The sequence below is a fragment of the Dasypus novemcinctus genome, chromosome 3, assembly GCF_030445035.2.
Source record: "Dasypus novemcinctus isolate mDasNov1 chromosome 3, mDasNov1.1.hap2, whole genome shotgun sequence".
NCBI lineage: Eukaryota > Metazoa > Chordata > Mammalia > Cingulata > Dasypodidae > Dasypus > Dasypus novemcinctus.
Window position 1 is genome coordinate 43,001,285 of NC_080675.1, and position 27,853 is coordinate 43,029,137.

General features: G+C 37.5%; 1 protein-coding gene across 22 annotated transcripts in view; it reads right to left on the reverse strand.

Moving 5' to 3' along the window:
• Window positions 1-27,853, reverse strand: part of GPHN (gephyrin) — an 801,248-nt gene that overhangs the window by 31,369 nt on the left and 742,026 nt on the right. The window lies entirely within an intron of this gene.

Genomic DNA, 27,853 nt, shown 5'->3' on the forward strand with positions numbered 1-27,853 from the left:
TATAATTAAAATGTCATTGAAGTGAGTGTAAATGGGGTTGAAAGGGGAAGGTTGGACAATCTATGATGCTAGAAGGAAAGCTGGAGGGTAAAATGGATGACTGTACAACTCTGTGAATTCTGGGGTAGCCAAGGCTTGTGGTTAAGAATACACTTTTAAGAATGTTCTTTCAGGATCTATAACAAAGGCACATTTCTAAGACAGGCAATAGTAGGGGGAATGAATGGGGGGAAATGCACCTAAAGCATACTTCTATGGGATATAAATGTATTTGTGTTGCCATAGGTATGTTTTCTTGATAGACAGAGGCCCACACAATAGTCAACAAAATATTAAACTCCCATCCTGGGGATTCCTGCTACTTTCTCAAATAAAATAGAAAAAATCTCTGGAATATATAAACAGTGTCTAATAAAAGAAAACAGGACAATAAACTAGCCCTTGATCTTAATGCTTGCATTTATGAACCTTATTCCTATAAAAATGAAACTTAGCCTAATTCTATTTAATGCCTAAGAGTTACCTCCTGAAAACCTCCTTGTTACTTAAATGTGGTCTCTCTCTAAGCCAAATTCAGTAAATAAACTTACTACCTTCCCCGGTTGTGGGATATGACTTCCATGGATAAGCCTCCCTGGCACCAAGAGATTATTACCAAGCACCAACCAGCAATGCATTTGGGAAAAGAACTTGACCAAAAGGGGAAAACATTAAATAAAAAAGAGTTTTTATGGCTGAGATTTCAAAGTGAGTTGGGAGGTCATTCTAAAGGTTATGCTTATGAGGCAGTAAACAAAGCCTCAAACAAATTACTCCTGAGTGCTCTAGAGGGTTGTCCTGACACAATAGGCAAGGCACACGGCCTCATGAAATCAATAATCCCTTGGCAGGCCCTATTTGGGAATATATGGTAATCTATTTCCCCAATATAACAGAGTTAGAAGCATTTAAATTTTCCTATTCATGATTCTTCTACCTTTTTATTTGAGCCTATAATTATCACTATACCTGTTAAATATATGTCTCAGAGACTTAATCTTCAAACTGTTCATATGCCAGTTGAGCCCTGAATCCCAGCAGAGTTGTCGTCAACACCTTCTCTCCAGTTTTTTGGACTTGTCTCATCCCCCCAAACAAGGAGTATCTATAACTGCAAGCAAACACTTCCTTCCATCTGCCCCATAATATCTAAGTCCCCTCTCAATCTGAAGTAGTTGGCACAGACATTATCCCAAATTCCTCAAGACTGAGGAATATAAAGGGGGAGTGTAACCATGGGTCAAAGTAGATTTGATATTGTAGTTGTTATTATGTGGTAACAGAAGAACTTGTAATGTTGATATATAGTGGTTACCAGAGGTTCAGAGGGTAGGGGGAAGGATGAACTGGTTGAACACATGGCACTTTTAGAATATTGGAATTGACTGCAATGATGGATACATGACATTCTATGTTTGTCAAAGCCTATAAAACTAAACAGTGCAAAATGTAAACCACAATATAAACTACAGACCTTGTTTAGTAGCAATGCTTCAATGTTAGTCCATAAATTGTAACAAATGTACCACACTAATATAAGATGTTAATAATGGGAGAAAATGTGTGTATGGGTGGGGAGGTGGTTATATGGGAATCCCCTATAATTTTGATGTAATTTTTTTGTAATCTGAAACTTCTTTAAAAACAAAGTTATTATTATTATAAAAAAAAGAATTTGGACTTCATCTAATAGGAAATAGAGGGGGAAGTCCCTAGAAATATGAAGAGCCAGTGGGTGCTATTTTGGAAAAGAAAGGGTAGGAAAAGAAAGGACAAGGAAGGCAGAGACTCCTTGAAAATATTCTGAAAGGGCAAAGCGACAGGATTGAAATGAGGCAGATTTCTGACAGTCAACGGAAAGGGCAAATTCACATATCAAAGGCCTGGGAAGAAGAATCAGAGCAAAAGCAAGGGTCTTATCTTATGGATGTTAGAAGGGTTCCAAAGGCTTAATGAGATTAATCAAGTAGGAATAAACAAAATGCCAGGGGTCAGTGCTTATGGAGGAACAAGATGGCAGGGAGTAGCTGAAAGGGACTGTTTAATTAGTACTTTAAGTCCATGCAAACCTACTGGGCAATGTACACTGTATTTGTGTCTTCCTTCAACTGTTACAGTATCACCCTTGTTTTCTGAGAACTTACTACTCTGTATGGGTGTTCTTTTTATGCTATCTGATTCTTCCTTTCCCTTTCTTCCCCAGCACATCTAACATGGACATGTAAAAGGGTACAATCCTGGTTTCTGATGTCCTAGGTCCTGCTTTTAGTCTTTCTTGAAGCCCATCTGCTCTTAGGTTGCATGAGATAACCCTGTATTCTTCCCCAAAATCACTTCTTTACATAAGCTATCCTCAGCTGGTTTTCGTTAACTTGAAACCAAATTGTCTATTCATAAAACCAAATATATTCTTCCAGATCTTTCATGGTAGTGAAGTTTATTCATGTCACTTTACCTTAATGTACTACTTGATGAGAGAGGAAGAAAGTCAGAGACTCCAGGTCACAGAGGTATGGAGAGGAACTCGAGATCTACTATAGGTGCTACCTTGCTAGTTGGGAGGGTAGGAGACACAGAGATTGAATGTGAGCTCTGGGGTCAGACTACCTGAGTTTAAATTCTGGCTCTACTACTAGCTAGATGATAACCCTGGGCCAATTCCTTAACTTTTCCTTGTAAAGTTTTCCACTTGTAAAGTAGAGATCATAGGTTATTATGGTTAATTAATGGATTAAATGACATAAGATATTTAAAACTTGGAACAGTACCTGGGACAAACTAAGTTTTCAAGAAAGATTGATCGTTGTTGTTATTATTATTTTATTACTGCTGTATTGACAACATATTTATCATACAAACATACCTAACAATCTAGCAAAGTTCAACTTTAGTATGCTTGGCAGTTTTTTTTTCTTCAGGAGAATATGTATGGCTAACACAAAAGAAAATCACGGATCAGGACTCAAATATATACACAGAGCTATATGTGAAAAGCTCAAATGGTTTGATAGCAAGGTAGGCCTGGTTACAGTTTGAATACTTTCATCTCTTGCTGGATCTTGGTAGAATTCTGCTCCTCAAGTACTGGGTTCTTCACGAGTGTGTGTGTGTGTGTTGGGTGGGGGGGTAGGCAGGAGAGGGAGGGACTTCCAAGGAGGGACAAAAGAACAAGATTGAAAAATGGCTCATAGAAGGTTCACACTACCAACTCAGGGGGTTCTTTAAAGTCATCCAATTCATTATTTATGCAACCAAAAAAGTACCCAGGTATTCACGAAGGCAGGAGCTAAGTGTGCAACATTAAAAAAAAAAAAAAAAATCCTTGACATGGATTTTGAGGCTAAACTGGATGGGCAAACATTTTAGAAGGATTATATTCCATAATGGGTATAAAGTATTTTAGAAGTAAGTATTTTGAACAGATTTCTCATCAATCTTTTCATTTTGCTTTAGGGAAAAAGACAGCAAATTATTCTGCTGTATTGAAAAACTACAAGTTATAGATGGATATGATGGGTTCCTGATCAGTGGATGCCCAGAGCTCTGGCCCTTTTGTCTTGCTGAATCATATTATCATTAAGCTGAGCCAAATGGCTGACCTCTGGACTAAGTAGGAAAAACATCACAAACACAACACCATGTGGAATGTGGTTGAGGTGAATCGATAATGAATATCATAATCAAAATACAATTCCCTGTTAGTACATGGCGATATTAACTAGTTTCACCAACCTTACAACAAGCAATTTATAACATATAATAATATACAGGATTATCCTAAAGCCATTGGAAGCAAAAAGCAGCAATGACATGCATATCATCATGGTATTAGTCTTTTTAAGTGGATAAAGATCCTGCGACAGGCTGGGTGATGACTGCAAATAAACACAATTTTCAGTGATTTTTTTTTCTTATTCATTGTTTCCATTATTACCTGGGAAAGGATTTTCTTCCAATTTTGCAAAAGTATACATTTTCCAATTTTCAGAAATAAATTAAAAGAGATTTTTCCCAAATCCTTACTGTAACTTATTATGTTTCAAAGAACACTCTCAATGCTGCTTTCTACTCTGTGGCTAATGGATTCACAAAATCCTTGCATCTCAAATTTGGAAAGGTTGTTGGAGGGCATCTTGTCCAATATCACAGTTCAGCCCATTATTTGGATCCTGCCCTTCTCCATGTCCCCTTTCCCCTCTCTCTGATCTTTTTTTCTGTTTTATACTTCTGGTGTCTAGGATTTGGTCAGAGATTGTCTTATTAGAGGGAGAGGTACCAATGCATGACAATAGTCAGAGGATATACAACTTACTTTATGTTGCATGCTATATAACTCAATTAATTACCTTCATTTCTACTTCATAATAAATTGGTGAGGTTGATTGAATAGGTGTTATTATGCCCGTTTTACAGAAAAGGAAAGTGATATTCAGAGAAGTAAATTAACATATTAAAGGCTAGATAGTGCAGTAAGCAGCAGAACCAGGTACAGAACCTCTGGCTTCTCATTAAGTGTTTCGACCACATTTTCTAATCAGAAGAGACTGTCTAGTTTATTTCAGGCATATATATATATATAACATGTTATACAAGGAAAATCCTTGTGCTAAAACATAAAAAATAGAGGAGGCTAAGGCAGTAGATGGGGGTCTGTCTGGGATGACCGGCATAAGAGTACATGTGAATATGTTAGTAGAGTTCTAGGGAATGAAACGAACATGATTCTGAATCATATATTTGGATAGAAATGAATTAAAATTTTGATTAAACCTAAGTTTAGGGTTTGTTCACAAGTCATAAAGTTGTGTCTTTTTATGGTTCATGTAATACCTTAAATTATAAAATATTTCCAACATAAAATAATAGTGCAACATATACCTATACATTCACCTCAGATTTGACAAACGCCAATATTCTTCCGTATTTACTTCAGGTACCCGCACCCCCCACCATTTTTTTTAAGAACCAGAACCTGAGTTTGTTTTTTAAGTCTAAGAGATTCCTCTGAAAAATGAGAAGGGGAAGTAGGTATCAAGGATTATAAACACAGATAATGTAGTAGAAAGAAAACAAGTCATGATTTCTCAGTTTTGTTAAATGTTAAGAGCAGAGTATATTAATTTTCTCAAGGATAGGAGAGTAAAACTGCAAAACAATATTACCTTACATTTAAGATTTTACTTTCTATACATAAGATCAGTTGATATTTAAGAGATATAATTAATGACAATCATACCCATGTTTTAAAAGAACAATATTCTTTCACATCCATATGTGAATTTCACAACTCTGTGAGGAAGGCAAGGCAAGAGAGGAAACATGTTCAAGGAGGCAGTGAGAAGTTCAAGGTCATTCTGTGCTGTTTCAACTATTCTTCTAAACTACAGTTATATTCTCATTGTGAAAGATACTTTGCTATAAATAATGGAACTTCAGAAAAAGTTATTTATCATTTATTTATCTGAATACACAAATCTTGTTTGTGTATGCCAAATACTGATGATGATAGAAAACCCTGTACTTATTTTTATTTATCTCACCATTGACACTAACGGGGATGATGGATTAAGCAGATTAAGCTTTCTGGATATATAACAGCAGCTTCCCTTTTCTTAAAGAGCCACAGATTTTTTTTTTTTTTTGAGGCCAAAAATAGATCTATTGAAAGACTGGGAGGAAAACCTAGGGAGAAAGTTGCTTTGAGGAATGTCTTTGTAAAACATCAGATATATAACAGAGAAACTACGAAGACACATGCATGTGCCAGGCAGGACACATGTTCAGAAAAGACATGAGAACACCCTAAGTTTTCTCATTTTGCTAAACTACAGGCTCAAAACACAGGAAATAAAAATGAAGGCAATTAAAAAAATATTTAATTTTCATATTGCCACACCAATATCTCTTGTTCAGGATGCAACATAAATTTTTATCAACCCATATCCTTTCAGGCTTTGCATCTTTACCTTTAAATTATGTCACCTGTAGACAAAATATAGTTTTTTTAAAGATACATAGATCACATTAAAAAATATAAGATGTTCCCATATACCCCCACCCGCTCCCCACTGCTCCTGCACTCCCACATCAACAACCTCTTTCATCAGTGTGGCACATTCATAGCATTTGATGAATACATTTTGGAGCACTGTGACACAGCATGGACTATAGTTTACATTGTAGTTTACACTCTCTCCCAGTCCATTCAGTGGGTTATGGCAGGATATATATGGCAGGATATATAACGTCCTGCATCTATTCCTGCAATATCATTCAGGACAACTATAAGTCCCGAAAATGCCCCCATATCACATCTCTTCTTCTCTCTCCCTGCCTCAGCAACTCCCATGGCCACTGTCTCCACATCAATGATACAGTTTTTCCCATTGCTAGAGTCACAATAATTCTATAGTAGAATACCAGTAAGTCCACTCTAATCCATATTTTATTCCTCCATCCTGAGGACCCTGGATGGCGATGTCCAATCCACCTCTAAATCGAGAGGGGGCTTAGAGCCCACATGGCTGATGGATGGGATTCTCCTGCTTGTAGTTGTAGACTCTCTTGGTTCCCTGGTGTGGTGGTTGACCATCCTCACCTCCCTGTTAGCTGACCTGGGTAGGTCCAATGAACCAGAGAGTAGGTGTTACAACTCTGCTGAGGCTTAGGGCCCAGCTGGTACATGGACAGTCCAGAGAGTCAAGTCTCCTGAGCATACACCAACCCCAGTACCAACCACAGATTCAGTAAAAGTGACAGAAGAGGCATGTGTAGAGAGGTCACATCTGAGTCCAACTCCATTACACTCAGAAGCACAAATTCCAAAGTAGGGCCCACTGACAAGGCAATGAACTCCAGAGCCATCTGTCATGACTGAAGGACCTGGGTGTTTCTGTAGCCCTCAGGAGCACCACTACCTGGGGTTGTATCTACTTTGACTTTCTCTGAGATCCTGCTAAGATGAGCGTGTGACCATGCCGATGATGTCCCAACTAATTTTGAAGTCTCTTAGCCATGTAAACTTATTTGCCTTTACCATTTCCCCCTTTTATTCAAGGTCTTTTTCTAGTTGCATCATCAGCTGGTACTTGGTAGTAATCCCCCAGTGCCAGGGAGGTTCATCCCCGGGAGTCATGTCCCATGTTGAGGGGAAGGTACTGCATTTACATGCTGAGTTTGGCTTAGAGAGTGGCCACATTTGAGCAACATGGAGGCTCTCAGGAGGTAACTCTTAGGCACCCTGCAGTTCTAGGCCTAGTTGAAATTTCAAGCACACAGGCTCATAAGCATAGTCATCAGTATCAAGGGTCCATCGTTGGACCACCCTTTTTCACTGGTCTTTGCCCTTGCACTTGGGGATTGTTGCTGCTCGACTGGGGAATGCAAAAGAATCCCCAGAATGGGAACTCAGCACTCCCTCAGTTGTCATGTGAAACTCTACCCACTATGTCAATACCCAGCGAACATCTGAACATATCTATATACCTTATATGAATGCCCTGGAGAACTCCCTCCCACCCGTGCATCCCCCACAAATGACAGCCCACATCAGTGCTCCTCCCTTGCCACAGTTGAACCCTTCTGTGATCCAAAACAAAAATGAAGTCTAATATGTTGCCAAATTCAATTAGTAGGAAAATGAAATAGTAATGATAGGATTAAAGATTAGAAATAGAATACATAATAATTTAGAAAAACTAAAATAAAGTAAAAAATAAATTGGGGTATAAAAAATGAAAAATATCATAAAAATTTTTTTTGACATTTTGCCTTTAATCTCTGTAATAGGTGTTGCTTTGTATGTACAGTGGCAAGGCAATCTTTTCCAATTTTTCCTCAGTGTCTACAACCTTTTTTTTTTTTTTAATTATTTCTTAAAAAAAGTTTTAGGTCATAGTAAAGTCACATATAGAATATAGTGGACTCCCATATATCCAACATCAAACACTTTTCCCCCTTTCCCAGCAAAGATCTTTTTACACGTGGATGTACATTTGCTACAACTGATGTACAGATACTGAAACACAGCTACTAACCATGTGTCCATTATGGTTTACATTATGCTTTACATTTTAGACTGTACACTTTCATAAAATTTTGGTTACATTATGGTTTATATTTCAGACTATACACTTCTTTTTTTTAAAGATCTATTTTGTTATTTCTCCGCCCCTCCCCCCACCTTGTTGTCTGCTTTCTCTGTTCATTTGCTGTGTGTTCTGTGTCTGCTTATATTCTCATTAGGCAGCTCTGCGAACTGATCCTGGGACCTTCCGGAGTGGGAGAGAGGCAATCATTCTCTTGCCCCACCTCAGCTCCCTGATCTGCTGTGTCTCTTATTGTCTCTCCTCTGTGTCTCTTTTGGCTGTGTCATCTTGCTGTGCCAGCTCTCCACGTGGGCCAGCACTCCTGCACAGGGCAGCACTCCTGCATGGGACAGCATTCCTATGTGGGGCAGTACTCTGCGCAGGCCAGCACTCTAAGTGGGCCAGCTCACCACACAGGCCAGCTTGCCTACACCAGGAGGCCATGGGCATCGAACCCTGGACCTCCGATACATTAGATGGGAACCCAATTGCTTGAGCCACATCCGCTTCCCTAAACGATACACTTTTATAAATTTTTGGTGAAATTTAATATGGCCTGTATCCATCTGATACATTAGATGGGAGCCCAATTGCTTGAGCCACATCTGCTTCCCTAGATGATACGCTTTTATAAATTTTTGGTGAAATTTCATATGGCCTGTATCCATCATTGCAGGATCATGCAGAACACTTTCATTGCCCCCCCCCACTTACCCCCTCTTCCATCTATTCTATTCCTCTTTCCCCCACCCTTTGGGGCCCACAGTGACAACCAAGCTTCACTGCTTGAAGGACAAGATTCATAGATACTTGCAACAATGCTGAGGGCTTGACACACTAGTCCATCCTCCCCCATTAGGAGCCACCCATGCTCTTGATAGACACCCTCCCCTCTGTTTGAGAACATTGGGCCTCCCCAGGATGGGGGTATAAACCTTCCCACTCATTGTATGTGTCTCCACCCACTGATATAACACAATATGACAAGATGAGCACTCACACACTCCCTAGAAGCCTGCCCCAGGTGCACCCTATGTCAGATGTCCCCTGTCAAACACTTTAGACAAGTAACCCTTCCTTATTATATTTTCTAAAGAGTTTTCTCAACATTTTAGCTTCAACCACATACTTGAAAATCTCCCATGTTCACCTGCTCCCCCTAATTCCTTGGACCATCTGACCCATCTTCCCAATCCTAGCCCTGCTCAAGCCTGCAAAGCCCAACCAAATAGTATTCCTATGTTCCTGTCTTATCCCTTCACTGCGCAACTACTTACCTCCACTTTATCATAGATTTCGCCCATGTGGATTTTTAGAGCCACAGATCTTAAAGGGATAATGTGATGTTATTTAATTCTTCCTTCATTAAAAACTGCAGTTTTAATTAACTGCATTTGGACTATAACTAACCATTTATATTAGCATCAGTCTTGATTTACTAATACTTTCTATTCATTTTTCACTTGAATAATTAAGTACCTACCCATTGTTCTCTTAGAGGACCATTATTATCTGAAAGCATTCTATAAGACAGTTGATTTAGTATAAAATGCCAAGAAGGTAATTACTAGGTGACAGAAGATAGAGTCATAAATTGAAAGCCTGAGTGTCACAAGGTCCAGAATTAAGTTTTGTCTATACTGCTAACTACCCAGATGACCCTGAAAAGAGAACTCATTTATTTTATTTTATTTTATTTTCCTTATTTTTAAAATGAGAGCATTTGGACTAGGACCTTTCCTTCTCTAACATTAACTGATTCTGAGCACTTGAGGCTGGTTGGGATCTAGTTCAAGCACAAAGGTATCATTTTTAAGTTGACTCAGGGATTATTTTAAAAATACTGACTGCCCTATTTTTAAAAGCTGGGAAGGCCAAACCTTTACAGCTAAATGATCCAAGAAGCACAGAGGCTTTTATTTTTTATTCTGCAGTACTTCAATAGAGAACTGGCAGTTTGCCATTGGTGCTTTGCCAGTTCAGAAGTTGAGACTTTAGTCACTTGGGATAATTTTTCTCACTCCAATTGCATTGCCATTAGGTTGCAGGAATCCTAGTAGCTTCCTGATCCCTCAGGGTGAATCAAAATCTCAGTAGGTAAAGGAAAAACCCTAGTAACTTAAGGAGCCAGCAACTAGAGAGTGGAAAATAAGTACAATATTCTGGTCAGCTACCAGTGAAACAGACCTGCTAGAAGAAATATTTAATTTTAACAACAACAACAACAACAAACAATTAAAGCACTAATGGAGAACCAATTACAACATCAAGAGAGTGTTCAGGAACAAAAACATTATTTTCAAATTTTAAAATTCAGTGACAAAGGTGAGAATAGTAATGATGAAAACTCACTTAGTGTCCTGCAAGTTCAAGTGGTAGAAATATCTTAAAACAGTGTACAGGCGGTGGCCTTGGCCCAGTGGTTAGGGTGTCCGTCTACCACATCAGAGGTCCGCGGTTCAAACCCGGGGCCTCCTTGACCAGTGTGGAGCTGGCCCACGCGCGGTGCTGATGCGCACAAGGAGGGCCCTGTCACGCAGGGGTGTCCCCTGCATAGGGGAGCCCCACGCGCAAGGAGTGCACCCCATAAGAAGAGCTGCCCAGCGCGAAAGAAAGTGCAGCCTGCCCAGGAATGGTGCCGCACACACGGAGAGCTGACACAAGATGATGCAACAACACAAAAAATAAACACAGATTCTCGTGCCACTGACAACAACAGAAGCAGACAAAGAAGATGTAGCAAACAGACACAGAGAACAGACAATTGGGGGGGGGGAGTGGAGAGAAATAAATAAATAAATCTTTAAAAAAAAAGGTTGTAAAAAAATTATACAAAAATATACAGCTATAGAAGGCATGTAGGAAATAATAAGAAACTTAGAAGACAGAGCAAGAGACTGACATATTACCAATAGGGATTCCATTGGCAAAAAAGGGACCAGATTAAAGTTAGTATATAGAGGAATTTTTCATTTATTTGAAAAGATTTGAGCTTGGAGATCAAAAAGGCTTACTGAGTTTCTGGGAAGACTGGTTATATAACATACACCTAAGCATGCCCTAGTAAAATTTCAATTTCAAGGACAAAGAGAAAGTCAAAGAAAAAGAATATTGGCTTTGGACTACTTACCTACAATACCAGAAACTGAAGACAGTAGATTAACATCACCAAATTATTGAGAGAAAGGGCCTGCAACCCCCAAATCCTATACCCAGTCAGACATAACTTACTTCTCAGGATGGAAGAATATTTGTGATTTATCACACTAATGAAGGATGTTGTTAATGTGGGAAAATATGGGAGGGGTAGGGAGTAGGGCATATGGGAATCCTGTATATTTTTTATGCAACATTTATGCAACCTAAGGGTCTTTAAAAAAATAAAAGAAGTATAAAAAAAGAATATTTGTGAAAATGCAAGATTCAGATAAATATAAATATGTAAATATTTATTTATAGAAATTGACAGTTAAATCTCAATGGATAATAATTGAATAAACTGGTTAATTATAATATAGAACTAAATATGTATTCTTGAAGTAGTAGAAACATACTGTTAAAAAAAGTCTAGGATCAAAAGCACAATATTACCAATACCTAAAAGTTTAAGGGAGGAGAAGGGGAAGTAAAAGCATTCTAAAGATTTCATCTTATTATTGTAGGGGATAACTGGGCAAATAGGGATGCCTTATTGGCATAACAGTAGAGAAATGTATATTTGATTATGAGAATAAGAAATTGGAAGGAAAGTATGATGGGAATGGTGTAGTATAGCATAACTTACAAAATAATAAGGGGGTAAACAGAACAAATAGTACTTTTCAAGTACCAATTACAAGGAAAAGGAGGAGGAAGAAATAACAAAGTTGCATAAATAGAAATATAAATTAAGATGAAGGAAAAAATCAAGGGAAACATTTAGTTATGCTAAATGTGAGTAGCTGCATTTCCCTATTTATAGTCACATACAAGATTCAGCTAAAAAACAAATCTCATTAGAATGTTATTTACCAAAGGACAAACTTGGATGAAAGATTGGAAATAGAGTAGGCAAAATACCCTAGGCATTTGGTTGACTGGAATGACAGTGAAACACTCCAGGGTACTGTTCTCCAATAGAATCTTTGAACAACTAGCAAAACCTGGCAGAACCATCATTCCCAGAGCTATGGAAAATAAGTAAAGTGTTACAGGAACTAGGCAAGCATTGAATGAAGAAAAACGCTATTTGAAAACACTAGGATTTGTGGTGCCCTTGCTGGCCTACCCCTACCTCTTTTCGTTTGGTGTGGAGCCAGCTTGCACTCTCATTGTGGGTTCCTGGTCCCTGATCTGGAGGGAGCAGAGTAACCCTTGCACACAGTAACCCTTATGCACATGTCTGTGCCAGTCTAATTGGTAGCATCCTGAAGGACTAAACTAGGACACTTGTCTCTGACTTGCCATGCCAGAACTTACCCTATATAGAGAAGCAGCTTGCAGACAGCTAAATCACTTTAAGAAAAAATCATATCATAGAGGTCTGGGGCAAAGGATTATAGACTTTAAGACATACAATACAGTACACAAGACTGGAAGGAAAGACCATTTCACACGGAGAAGTGAGGGTATTTGGATTCCTATAAAAGGAGAATTCCTAAGGCAATATGTGCATGTCCAGGACAAGATACATATATATGATGCCCCGTTAACCATACCAACATAGGCATTATGGGAATCCTAGAAGGAGAAGAAAGAGAGAAAGGAGCAGAAGAACTACTGAAAGAAATAATGGCTGAAAATATACTAAATTTAACAAAAGACATGAATATACATATCCAAGAGGCCCAACAAATCCCAAACAGGATAAACTTGAAGGGATTGTGTCTAGGCACATGACAATCAAATTATCAAATGCCAAATAAAAGAGAGAATCCTGAAAACTGCAAGAGAGAAGCAATGTGTCATATACAAGGGAGCCTCAATAAGATAAACTGCTGATTTCTCCTCTGAAATAATGGAAGCAAGAGGCAGTGGGATGAAACACTTAAAGTCCTGACAAAAAAGAACTGCCAACCAAGAAGTCTATAACGGGTGAAACTGTTTTCAAAAATAAGGAGAGATTAAGACATTCCCAGATAAACAAAAACTGAGGGAATTCATTACCATTAGCTTTGTCCTACAACAATGCAAAGGGTATTCTTCAGACTGAAAGGAAGGACACTAGACAGTAGAGAAAACCAGCAAAAGGGAATAGAGGTCTCTGGTGAAGGTATCTATATGGGTAATTATAAATGGCAGTACTATTGAATTTTGGGTTTGTAATTCCACTTTTTATTTCTTACAGTATCTAAAACGCAAATGCATAAAAAGTAATGCTAGGGAAATGGATGTGGCTCAAGTGATTGGGCTCCCATCTACTACATGGGAGGTCCCTGTTTTGGTTTCTGGTGCCTCCTAAAGAAGACAGCAAGCTGGCTTGATAGGCAGGTGCAGCAAGCTGATGCAACAAAAGACACAAGAAGAAAAACAATAAGAGACACAACAAAGCAGGGAATGGAGGTTCCTGGTGCCTCCTAAAGAAGATGAGTAAGACAGTAAGCTGATGTGATGGGCAGGTGTAGTGAGCTGATGCAACAAGCTGACACAACAAGAGGCACAAAAAAAATACATTATGTGAGACACAGTGGAGCAGGGAATGGAGGTGGCTCAAGTGATTGGGCACCTGACTCCCATATCAGAAGTCCCGGGTTTGGTTTCTGGTGCCTCCTAAAGAAACAAGGAAGATGAACAGACGCAACAAATGCAAACAATGAGGGGGTGGGGAGAAAAAAATGAATAAAAATTAATCTTAAAAAAAAGTAGATATGGTTTTGAATACACAATGCATAAGGATGTAACTGGTGACAAAGACAACACAAAAGTGGGGCAATGGAGGAGTTTAGAAACATAGTTTGTGTATGCCACTGAAGATAAGTTGGTATCAAATCAAACAGGGTTGTGACAGGATTAGGCTATTAAATTTAAGCCCCATGATAACCACAAAGAAAATATACAAAATATGCACAGAAGAAAGTGAGAAGGGTCTCAAAATGATTCACTACAAAAGAGCAATTAATTACAAAAGCAGGCAGTGAGGAAAAAGAGAGGGATAAAAAGGTATAATGTTTACAAAAACCAAAACAATAAAATGGTAGCAGAAATCCTGAATTATCAGTAGTTACTTTGAATGTAAATGGATTAAACTCTCCATTCAAAAGGCAGGAATTGGCAGAATTCCAACTATATGCTAGTTACAAGAGACTACACTAAATCCAAACACACAAGGTTGGATGTGAAAGAATGGGAAAAAATATTCCAAGCAAATAGTAACCAAAAGAGAACTATACTAATATCAGATAAAACAGAATTTAAATAAAAAACTGGTATGAGACAATGGGCACTATATATTGACAAAATATTCAATTCATCAAGAAGATATAATAAATATAAATATGTATGCTGAACCCCAGATATATAAAGGAAATAGTCACAGATTTGAAGGGAGAAACAGATGGTTGATATTAATAGTTGGGAATTTCAATATACCATTTTCAGTAATCGATAGGTGATCTAGAAGATCAATAAAAAAAAGAAGATTTGAACAATACTATAAACCAACTAAACCAAATAATTAATTCACCTAACAACAGTAGAATACACTTTCTTTCCTAGTGCACATAGATCATTCTCTAGGATAGAGGATATGTTAGGTCACAAAACAAGTATCAATAAATTTTAAAAGCTTGAAATTATATAATACATCCTCTCTGACCACAATGTAATGAAGCTAGAAATCAATAATGGAGGGAGAACTCACAAACACATGAAAATTAAATAATACACACTTAGACAACCAATGGACCGGGGTGGCGGACTTGGCCCAGTGGTTAGGGCGTCCGTCTACCACATGGGAGGTCCGTGGTTCAAACTCCAGGCCTCCTTGACCCGTGAGGAGCTGGCCCACGTGCAGTGCTGATGCGTGCAAGGAGTGCCGTGCCATGCAGGGGTGTCCCCCGTGTAGGGGAGTCCCACGTGCAAGGAGTGTGCCCCGTAAGGAGAGCCACCCAGAGCGAAAGAAAGTGTAGTCTGCCCAGGAATGGTGCCGCACACATGGAGAGCTGACACAACAAGATGAAGCAACAAAAAGAAACACAGATTCCCATGCTGCTGACAACAACAGAAGTGGACAAAGAAGAACACACAAAAAATAGATACAGAGAACAGATAACCGGGGGGAGGGGGGAGGAAAGGGGAGAGAAATAAATAAATAAATAAATCTTAAAAACAAAAACAAAAACAAAACAACCAATGGACCAAAGAAGAAATCACAAAGGAAATCAGGAAATATCTTGAGGTGAATGAAAATAAAAATATAACATATTAAAACTTATGGGATGCAGCAAAGGCAGTGCTGAGAGAGAAGTTTATACCTCTCAGTGGTTACATTACATAAAAAGAAAGATCTCAAATCAGTAACCTAAACTCATACATAGAAGAATTAGAAAAAGAAAACAAACTAAACCCAAAGACAGGAGAAGGAAAGGAAGTCAGAAAGATTAGAGTGGATATAAATGAAACAGATACTAGAAAAATGAGAAAATCAACAAAGCCAAAAGTTAGCTCTTTTAAAAGATTAATAAAATTGACAACCTTTAGTTAAACTGACAAATTAAAGAGAGGAAGGAAATAACTAAAATCAGAAACAAAGATGGGGACATTACTACTGACCCCACCACATAAATAACAAAGATTAAGAGGATATTATGAACAACTGTATACCAACAAATTAGATAACCTAGATGAAATGGACAAATTCTTAGAAATACACAAATTGCCTAAACTGAATGGTGAATCAGAAGATCTCAACTCAAAAACAGGTAAAGAGATTGAATCAGTAATCAAAAATCTCTCAATGAATAAAAGGTCAGGATTAGATGGCTTCAGTGGAGAATTTTAGCAAACATTCAAAGAAGAATTAACAACAATCTTGCTCAAACTCTTCCAAAAAATTGATGAGGTGGAAACATTTCCTAACTTACCCAATGAGGTGAGCATCATCCTAATAACAAAACCAGATAAAGATATCATAAGAAAAGAAAATTACAGACCTATATCCCTTATGAATATCAATGCAAAATCCTCCACAAAATATTAGGAAAGCTAATACAACAGCACATTAAAATGATACACAGCATGGATTGTGGCTGAAAGGGGTAGTCTAGGGATATAAACATCAATTGAAAGAAAGCTAGAGAATAATCTAGGAATAATGAGTAACATAGTGAACCCAGAGGTGGATTAGGATTGTAGTTAATAGTACAGATAAAGAATGTTCTTCTATTAACTAGAACAAATGTACATACCATTACAAGATGGTAAGAATATGGAGATGAATGGGAAAAATACAATTAATGTAACTTACGGACTATAGTTAACAACAATATTATAATATTCTTGCATCATTGTCAAAGAAGGTACTGTGTTTATAATGGGGGTATGAAAAAATACACCAGATGTACATTGTAGACCATAGTTAGTGGCAATAATCTGATGACATTCTTTTATAATCTCTAACAAACATTCCATAACAATGTTAGGTGTTGGTGGAAGGGTGTGGTATGGGAATTCTGTACATTGTGCATGATCATTTTGTAAGTTCACAACTTCTCTAATAAAAAAACATATACACACACACATATATATTTTTAAAAGCACCCCTGGTTGACTGGACTAGAGTTAAAGTTACATAACTCTGTATATTAGGAAAACGACTTATGAAGATTTCCCCCTTTAAGCTGTGGATGAGCAAATCAATAAAGATTATCTGAAGTTTCACCAGAAGAAAAAAGATTATACGCCATGATCAAATGGGAATTATCCCAGGAATGAAAGTGTGGTTCAAAATAAGAAACCCAATGAATGTAATATACCACATTAATAGAATGAAGAAAAAAATATGATTATCTAGTTGATGCAGAAAAGGTATCTGACAAACTCCAGAAAGTTTTCGTGATTAAAAAAAAAGCGCAGAAAACTAGGAATAGAAGAAAACTTCTTCAACATGATAAAGGGCAAAAACAAGAAACCTACAGCTAACATCACACTCAATAGGGAAAGACTGAGAGCTTTTCTCTTAAGATCAAGAACAAGACATGGATCTCATTCCTGTTATTCAACATTGTACTGGAAGTTCTAGCCAAAGCAATTAGGCAAGAAAAAGAAAAAAAAAGACATCTATATTGGAATGGAAGAAGTAAAACTTTCACTATTTTCAGATGAGATGATCCTATATACAGAAAATTCTGAAAAATCTACAACAAAGTTACTAGAGCTAATAAATGAATTTCAGCAAAGTGGCAGGGTATAAGATCAACACACACACACAGTGGTGTTTCCATACACAAGTAATGAAAAATGTGAAAGAGAAAAAAATTCCATTTACAATAGCAACTAAAAGAGTAAAAAATCTAGGAATAAATTTAAGCAAGGATGTAAAGGGCTTATATATGGAAAACTACAAAACATTGCTGAAAGAAATTAAAGAAAACCTAAATATATGGAAGGACATTCTGTGTTCATGGGTTAGAAGACTAAATATTGTTGATGTCAATTCTACTCAAAGAAGACTAAATATTGTTGATGTCAATTCTACCCAAAGCAATTTACAGATTCAACACAATCTCAATCAAGATTACAACAGCTTTCTTTGCAGAAGTGGAAAAGTTAATCATCAAATTCATATGAAAGGGTAAGGAGCCCTGAATAGACAACCCTTCTGAAAAATATGAGCCAAGTTGAAGGACTCACATTTTCTGATTTTCAAAACTCATTACAAAGTTACTATCAAAACAGTGTTATATTGGCTCAAGGACAGACATTCAGACCAATGGAATAGAATTGAGAGTTCAGAAATAAATCCTCACTTTTATGGTCAATTAATTTTTTCACAAAGGTTCCAAGTTCACTCAATGGGGGAATAAATAGTCTCTTCAACAAATGGTGCTGGAAAACTGGATATCCACATGCAAAAGAATGAAAGTGGACCCCTAAACTTCATATCCTATACAAAAATTAACTAAAAATAGATCAATGACCTAAATATAAGAACTAAATCTATGAAACTTCTAGAAGGAAACATAGGGAAACATCTTTAAGACCTTGTGTTAAAAAATGGATTTTTAGACTTAACACCATAAGCATGAGCAGCAAAAGATAAAATAGATAAATAGGATGCCATCAAAATAAAAAATGTCTGTGTGTCAGGATATTATCAAGGAAGTGAAAAGACAACCTACAGAATGAGAGAAAATATTTGGGAACCATATATCTGATAAACATTTAATATCCAGAATATATAAAGAACTCTTACAACTCAACAACAAAAAGACAAACAACCTAACATAAAAATGGGCAAAGGACTTGAATAGACTTTCTCCAAAGAAGATCTACAAATGGCCAATATGCGCAGGAAAAGATGCTCCACATCATTAGCCATTAGGGAAAGGCAAATCAAAACCACAAGGTACCACTTCACACTTACTAGAATAGCTACTATTAAAAAAAAACAAAACCCAAGTGCAATGGCAAAGATCAACAAGGAAGGATGGTCCAATAAGGAGCCCTTGATACTGATGACTATGCTTAGGAGCCTGTGTTCCTGAAATATGAACTAGGTCTAGTGCTGTAGGGTGCCTGAGAGTTACCTCCTGAGAGCCTCCATGTTGCTCAAATGTGGCCACTCTCTAAGCCAAACTCAGTATGTAAATGCATTACCTTCCCCCCAATGTGGGACATGACTCCTGGGGATGAGCCTCCCCAGGGCCGAGGGATTACTACCAATCACTAACTGAAGAAGTAATTAGAAAGAGACCTCAAATAAAAGGGTCAACTCAGATCAGCAGAATATCTCAGCCTACATGTTGGATCAAGTGTTAAAAACTGCTCTTTGACCTTGAATAAAGGGGGGAAATGGCAAAGACAAATGAGTTGATATGGCTAAGAGTCTTCCAAAAAGAGTCGGGGGTTCATCAGAGGGGTCATGCTTATGCACACCTCAGCAGGACCCCAGAAAAAGGCAAAGTAGATACAACCCTAGGTACTGGTTCTCCTGAAGGCTATGGAGATCCATAGGGTATATAGTCATGGCAGATGGATTTGGAGTTCTGTGCCATGTCAGAGGGCCCTGCTTTGGAATTTGTGCTCCTGAGTATGATGGAGCTGGACTCAGATGTGACTTTTCTACACATGCCTCTTCTGTCACTTTTACTGAACCTGTGGTTGGTGCTAGGGATGGTCCGTACTCAGGAGACTTGAATCTCTGGACTGCCCATGTGCCAGCTGGGCCCTGAGCAGAGTGGCAACTCCTACTCTCTGGTTTGTTGGTCTTACCCAGGTCAGCTAATAGGGAGGTGAAGATGGTCAACCACCAAACCAGGGAATCAAGAGTGCCTACAACTGTAAGCAGAGGAACTGCATTCATCAACCATGTGGAATCTAAGCCCCCTCTTGATGTAGAGGTGGAGGGGATATCACCATCCCAGGGTCCATAGAGTGGAGGAATAAAATATAGACTAGAGTGGCCTTATTACTGATATTCTACCATAAAACTACTGTGACGAGTAATAGAAGAAATTTTAGCATTGAGGTGGAGAAAGTGGCCACAGTAGTTGCCGAGGGCAGGGAAAAGGTAGAAGAGATGTGATGTGGGAGCACTTTTGGGATTTTGAGTTGTCCTTAATGATATTGCAGGGTCAGATGCTGGACTTTATATATCCAGCCATAATCCACTGAATGTACTGGGGGCAAGTGCAAACTACAGGGTAAACTATTATCTGTGTAGTGCAGCAGTGCCCCAAAATGTGTTCACTGAGTATGATGAGTGTGCCACAATGATGAGGGAGGTTGTTGGTGCAGGAGGAGTGGGATGGGGAGTGAGGGGTATACAGGAACCTCTTATATTTTTTAGTATAACTTTTTTGTGTTATGTATAAATCTTCAAAAAAATACAATTTACAAAAATGATGTGGTGGGGGTGGGGAGTGGGTTATATTGGAACCTCTTATGTTTCTTGTTTTTTTATGTTTTTTAATGTAACATTCCTTGTAATCTATTAACTTTAATTAAAAAAAAAAACAAACAAAAAACAAAACAAGAAAAATCCCACGGAAGCTGATTTGGCACCCCTGATTGAGTGTCCGCCTACCACATGGGAGGTCCAGGGTTCAAACCCAGGGCCTCCTGATCTGTGTGGAGCTGGCCCAGACACAGTGCTGATGCACACAAGGAATGCTGTGCCATGCAGGGGTGTCCCCCACATAGGGGAGCCCCACATGCAAGGAGTGCACCCTGTAAGGAGAGCCGCCCAACGCGAAAAAAGTGCAGCCTGCCCAGGAGTGGCACCGCACACACGGAGAGCTAATGCAGCAAGATGATGGAACAAAAAAGAGAAGCAATTTCCCAGGGCCACTAACAAGAATACAAGCGGACACAGAAGAACACACAGCGAATGGACACAGAGAGCAGACAACTGGTGGTGGTGGGGGGGGGCGGTGAAGGGAAGAGAAATAAATAAAAATAAATCTTAAAAATAAAAAAATAAAAAAGACCCCAGAAAATAAACAAACATTTACAAGGATGTGGAGAAACAGGAAGCCTTGGACACTCTTGGTGGAAATAAATAATGATGCAGTTATTGTGGAAAACAGTTTGGCAGTTCTTCAGAAAGTTAAGTGTAGAAATACCATATGATTGGCAATCTTACTTTTAGGTCTATACCCAAAGAATTGAATTAACAGATACTTATACACTGATGTTTATAGCAGCATTATTCACAACAGCCAAAAGGTAGTAGCAAACCAAGTGTCCAACAGATGAATGCATAAACCAAATATGGTATATACATAAACATACACACATCATGTTGAGTAAAATAAGTCAGTCACAAAAGGACAAATATTGTATGATCCCACTTATATGACATAATTAGAATATGCAAATTCATAGTCAGAAATTAGAATACAGTTTACCAGGGGCAGGGCTGGAGGTGGGAAATGGGAAGTTAATGCTTAATTAATAAAAGTTTTTGTTTGGGATGATGGAAAAGATTTTGTAATGGATAGTGTTGATGGTAGCACAGCATTGTGAATGTAATTAACAACACTGAATTGTATACTTTAAAGTAATTAAAATAGGAAATTATGGGCTGTATATATGTCAGCACGATTAAAAAAAAAAAAACAACCCAGACAAATATAAGCAAGCAAATAAGCAGGAGTGGCATATTAAAGTTAAAGTGGAATTTAAAGCTAAAATAAGTTAAAAGGATAAAAAGAGATCACAAATTATGATAAAAGGAAAATTCATAAATATTATATAATAATATATGACTGTCTCCCAAGACAGAATCTCATTACATCTAGGCCTCGTGATTGCCCTCCTAAATTGCTGCACATTTCAGATAAAAAAAAAATGAATGGAATGTACCCTGGTTTCAATTTAATATCTCCACAGTGGCTTTGGGTATGAACAGTGCTTAAATATTAGAATATAATGATATGGGAAAATAATATTATGTGGGGTTGGAAAAGAAAATGCTACTTAACATTTATATAAATATAAATAGTGCTTTCTTGAGAAGGGATTAAGATGAACAGGATTGAAAAATCAAATATCTGAAAGACTATGTAGGAGTCAACTTATTCATTGTTCTGCCCTCCAGAGGGCAGACTAGGACTAATGCATGGAAGAAGGAGGGTGGCAGACTGGCTCAGTGTAATGGAAAACTATCTTTATGATAAAGTCATCCAACAATAGAGGCAAAACTCTTTCTCACTAAAAGCATTCAAACAAAAATCTTATGCCTAGTTGTTAGAGATTCTCCTTAACACTTCCATTAGGTGAAATAGAGGAATAGCTAACTCCAAAAGAAGTTCCTTTCAATTTTAAGATATTATTACTGTGGAAACACTGAATACTACACATAAACACAATGAGATTTTCTGTTCACATACAGACTGAAGCACAGAGAAAGAAACTGACTGCAGCCAGTAATCATCTTACAGATCATACTTTTCTCTCTCTTACTTTTTAAATAAAAAGTGAAAAAAAATAAAAGCACCTCTTTCTCATAAAAGCCATGAAATTTTCAACTTGGGAGATGGCTTGCCAATAATACTACTTTCCCCAGAGTTTTAACTTATTCAGATGTCAAAGAAGCTTAAACTTAATAGAGAGGTAGAAAAAAGAAGAGAGAAAGAAATATGAAAATAAACTCATTAGAGAATGAATATGGCTTTCTGAAAACTATATGCACTAGTCAGGTTCTTTGAAGGAAGTGTGTTTCTAGAGGGTATGATATCTCCTGAATGTTATATCTTTTTAGATTTCAATCTGATTGCTGTGGGTGCCCACTTTCAGTTCAGACTCTCGCTTTTTAAAAATCTGTGTCTGCCTTAAGTTATTGTAACACTCATTTTGGCATAAAGTTCTTTTTGTTTTACCATGGAGTCTGCTATAAAATTCAAAACCAAGACAGTCTTTACCCAAGTTTTGATTTTATAGATTTCAGGCAGAGTATTCAGAATGCAAACACAGTTTTATTTTAAAATATTTAATATAAACACACAGACGGACAACAGCTGCTAATTAGTTCTCTGTTTCATCTGTTACACCAACTGCAAGTTGCATCATTTTAAGATGAGTGAAGATGACAGGATAGTGAGAAAAGTTCTAGTAATAGGAGATTAAGAAATAATGGTGCTGTGATTATTCTTAGAAAGAATAATCTTGGTTAACCATTAGAAAATGAGAAATTCTGTTGATATATGATCAGAAGATAAATCTATGATGTTGACTCAAAAATGAAAACTTTGCATTTTGAGCAGAAAATTCCATAAGGGAAATAGGCAGTTTATAAAGACAACAAGAAACAATAAATTCAGATCTAAACTCTCCCTGATAACCAGAGATTCTTACTTTAGGAAGCTAGGTAGTGTTTGGTTTCCAAACTGGAAGACAGAAGAAACCAGGTGCTGTCCAAATAATCACTGTACTGTTAAACCTATCTTAATAATTCCCGCTAAATGTGCCAGTTTTATAAGAACCCAATTTGCTATTTCAGTACTTGTTCCTCTTCTGCTTCATGCTTTAATGTCTTAGGCAGCTTCACAAATTGGCAGCAGCAGGAGCAGGCAATTCAAATCCAAAGCACCAATCTATAACAGAGCCAAGCAAACCTACCATGACTGAGTATGGTAGGCTCCTGTGATGGCAATTTTCCAGAAGAGGGGACCCTTTTCTTAATTATGGGAATTTCCCAGCCCATCAGGCTTTGAAAGTCTAGAAGGTCCAAGCCAACAGTTTGGAAGCTATATTACTGAGCTCAAAGCTGGCAGAAATATAAACATTTAGTTCAAGAGTTAAAATAGGTTTTAGGAATGACATAAACTCAATTAATGCTGAACTTTATTAAAAAATTTTTTTCCAAGTGGATTTTCTGTATTTGCATCTAGAATACTGCTTGTTATAGTCAAGAGGTAAATATACATGATTATATATTTAAATATGAAGGAACAGCTCCCTGACTTTTAAAAATAAAAACTTTCTAAATTCATTTGTAATTTTTCTTTCACCATGTTTTCCTTCATAAATAAAAAGTGAATCATCCTAGCCACAGAGCTCTACACTGTGCATTTTTTTTGGGGGGGAGGGGAATGTGTGTTGGTTGCTAATGCAATTCTGCTGTTGTGCCGTACTTTCTGGCTTGCTGCTACGGTCAAGGTGTTTAGAAAGGGCGTTATAAGATTCCTCTGGGAATTTGCACAGTTTAAGTTTCTAGGTTTCATGAAAAGAGGGGATAACGTAAGAAATGCTGGCAGGGCTGTCTAATTTAGAAACGTAGCTCTACTAAGTGCGTGGCCACAGTGGTGACTAAGACACAACCTGTCCTGGCCTTCATAAAATTTACAGTCAGGTGGGAAAGAAAAAAACCCTTGCCCAATATGAACAAATCCTTTTATCACCCTGTTTAGTCCATACAAGGCAGCAATTTCTCCAAGAAAAATTTCTAAGAGCTATAGAAAAGAAAAAAACAAAAATAAGTGCAAATGTGCCCAAACAACCAATATCCTGCCACAAATGTCTTGGCTGGCACTTAAGCACTTACCTATCCAAACTTTCTCATTGTCTTTGACTCCTGCCCCACAAAAGGGAAACAGTACCTCATGCTGTCTAGGAAGACTAAAGGTTATTAAATCAGCCATGGGGAGAAGAAAACTAGGACATCTAATTGTTCCCAATTCAAGGTAGAAATGTGATGGAGTTTAAAAGTGGTTATCCCGATTACACATGTCTGTGCCACTTTGAAACCTCGAGGCTTGACTAGTTTCATTTTTGGGCAGACTAAATGTTTCCCTCTTTCCCTTTCTGTTTCTTCCAGCATTTATTGAGTAGCTACCATGTGCTGGGTACTATTTTAATTGCTGAAGATAAAACCATGAACGACTTGTTTACATGTCTATCAGCACTTGAGGGCAGGGACTATATTTTAATTATCATTTTGTCCTCACCATCAACATAGCTTTGCATATGGAAAGTATTCAACAAATGGCCATAAAAAATATAAATTTTTAAACATTTTCAAATAATTGTGGATATGTGTCAAGATTTAGTTATATAGATGTTCATCGTTTACTTACAATTGAGAAGGATTAGAAGCAACCTAATGTCTGACAACAAAAGAGTGTTTTTAAAAATCAGGTTATATTTTAAGTTGTCTGTATATAGAATTGTTTAGAATCTGGATGACATTTCCTATAAAAACAATAGATTAAATGGTGGGCAAGATTCCAGGGTAGTTAAAAAAAAAAAAGCCCTTACTCATAATGTTGCTAGTATATTGCTGAGTTACTCTTTAGTACTAAACTGAATTGTGGAAGTAAGATGGAGGAGTGAAGCAAGAATGTTGAAATGAAAAACATTATTTATGGTATCCTCCCACCTACCTTTCTGTAGTCCTTTCTTGCTGTCAAATGCCCTTCTTTCCAGGCCCCCAGTTTCTTGCTATGCTAAGATTCTGATGTGGACCTGCTTAGGGTTTGCTCTGTGCTTCAAAGAATACCAGGTTCTCTAAATGATTTACCCCTGTTCACCTAGGACAGCGGATTCACCCAGATGTCAGAAGTCTGGTTTGAACTAATTCATATTAATAGTTGAACAACTCTCTCTTAGGTAGTTGTGCTTTTAAAAAGAGAATTCTTGTAAACATAAATGGATCTCTAAATATTAGATATCAGGAAATACAGCAAAATGAAAATATTTAGCCAGTGGAGAGAATATTCATGTTCATTAAAACACCTCTCCTAAGTAGTATGGACCTTGAGGGGCAGGAGTCAAGGAGATTAACTGTTCCTCTAAGTTGTTCTTGGTGTCCATGGTTTTCCCCCCACTTCTACTTCTCAAAAAGCTTTCTCTCGTCTCTATTCTCTTAAAGTAATAACAGAGGAACTTAGATGCTTAGGAGGAAAAAGGCAAAAGTGAATTTGGGCATCTGGGTTATTTGTAAGTTAAAAGGAGGTCTGACTACCAAATTAACCACATATTCACACTGCATGCTCTCTTTCTCCCTTTTTCTCATCTTGCTTGGAGAAGGTATTATGAACTTGGTATAACAAATTACCCAAAATGCTGCAAAAGTAGCCCTAGGAGTTGTGGGAGGGAGAGTAAAGAAAGAGCTTATAAAGGCGCTTTTCTCTCCTTAGAAGGGAGAGGTGTCTACTTTATAATGAATAAGAAGAAACTTAATTTAGGGGCCCAGGAAGTAAACTTCCTATAGTAATAAATCTATCTGCCACTTTTTTCTACTTCTATATAATCTTAAGATCTAGGATTCTGCAATGCAGACCCTTATTATTAATCTCTATACATTGTCAATATTTAATTAAAAATTAAATTTAAATTTCCTTCTCTGGCTTTCGAAATATTCACAGCTAAAACTTCCTTAGTAGTTTTATTCTAGACAATTACTATGAATATTAATGGGTATAGCCTATTAGGTTGACTAACCTTAATGTTAATGAATTGGAGGTGCTGATTCCTGTTAAAAGGGCAACATAGTACAGCAAAAAGAGAAAGGGAATTAGACAAATCTGGGTTGGATTCCTTAATTTGCCTTCTATTAGTTGCATCATCCTGGACAGGTAATTTGATTTTTTTGTTATTATTATTTCTACATTTATTCCATTGCAATATAAAATAATACTACCATAACTATAAGAGAAAAAAAGAAGGAAGTCATTCACAATTTCATTACTCTAATAGAACTCAGGATTATCCTTTAGTCTCTGTTGGTATCTACAATTCATTTTATTTTTTAACAAATTATTTTTATTGATACATATTAATAAAGTATAAATCCATCCAAAGTACATAATCAGGGAAGTGGGTGTGGCTCAACTGATAGAGCATCCGCCTACCATATGGGAGGTCCAGGGTTCAAACCCAGGGCCCTCCTGGCTTGTGTGGTGAGCTGGCCCACGTGCAGTGCTGATGTGCGCAAGGAGTGCCATGCCACCCAGGGATGTCTCGCGCATAGGGGATCCCCCTGAGCAAGGAGTGGGCCCCGCATTGAGCCACCCCATGCAAGAAAAAAAGAAAAAAAGGGCAGCTGGGTCAGGAGTGGTGCTGCACACATGGAGAGCTGACGCAGCAAGATCACACAACGAAAAAGAGACACAGATTCCTGGTGCTGCTTAGAATGCAAGTGGACACAGAAGAACGCACAGTGAATGGACACAAGAGAGCAGACAATGGGGTGGGGGGAAGGGGAGAGAAATAAATAAAATAATTTTTTAAAACAAACAAAACCCCCCAAAAACAAAGTATATAATCAATGGTATTGGTATTAACAAATAGTTGTGCATTCATCACTTCAGTCATTTTTAAAGCTGTTCATTATCCCAATAATAATAATTAACAAAAAAAAAAATGTCATCACCGCTCCATCTCTCTATGCTTCCTCTGTTCTACATAGCTGCTATTCTCTAGTTTATTCTTATTTATATTTTGTAAAAACATATATATACAATATCACCCATATTTGTATTTTACATGAGGTTTCACTATGTTATACAGTCTCATGTTACACTTTTTAGCTTTCCTTCTGGTAATATACATGACCTTAGACTTACTCTTTCAACCACAGTCATAGCCATATAATAGCTTTGCTAGTTACAAACATTATGAAGTGATTTCACCATTTCTCTTCATTTCCAAAGATTTACAAACAATGTTTTTACCAGTTCTGCACAGATTAATCCTCTGCTTTCCATTCTCCACCCTGATTCAATTTTCTGGTGACTTATATTCTAATTATTAACTCCATAAGTTTAGACAATATACTTAGTTCATAAGAGCTCAATCACACAGTATTTGTCCTTTTGTGTCTGGCTTGCTTCACTCAACATAATGTCCTCCAGGTTCATCCATGTTGTCATATGCTTCATAACCTCATTTCTTTTTACAGCTGCATAATATTCCACTGTGTGTATATACCACAATTTGTTCATCCATTCATTGGTTGATGGAAACCTGGGTTGTTTCTATCTTTTAGGAATTGTGAATAACACTGCTATGAACATTAGCGTGCAGCATGTGTTCATGTCGCTGTTCTCAGTTCTTCTGGGTATATATCTAGTAATGGAATTGCTGGG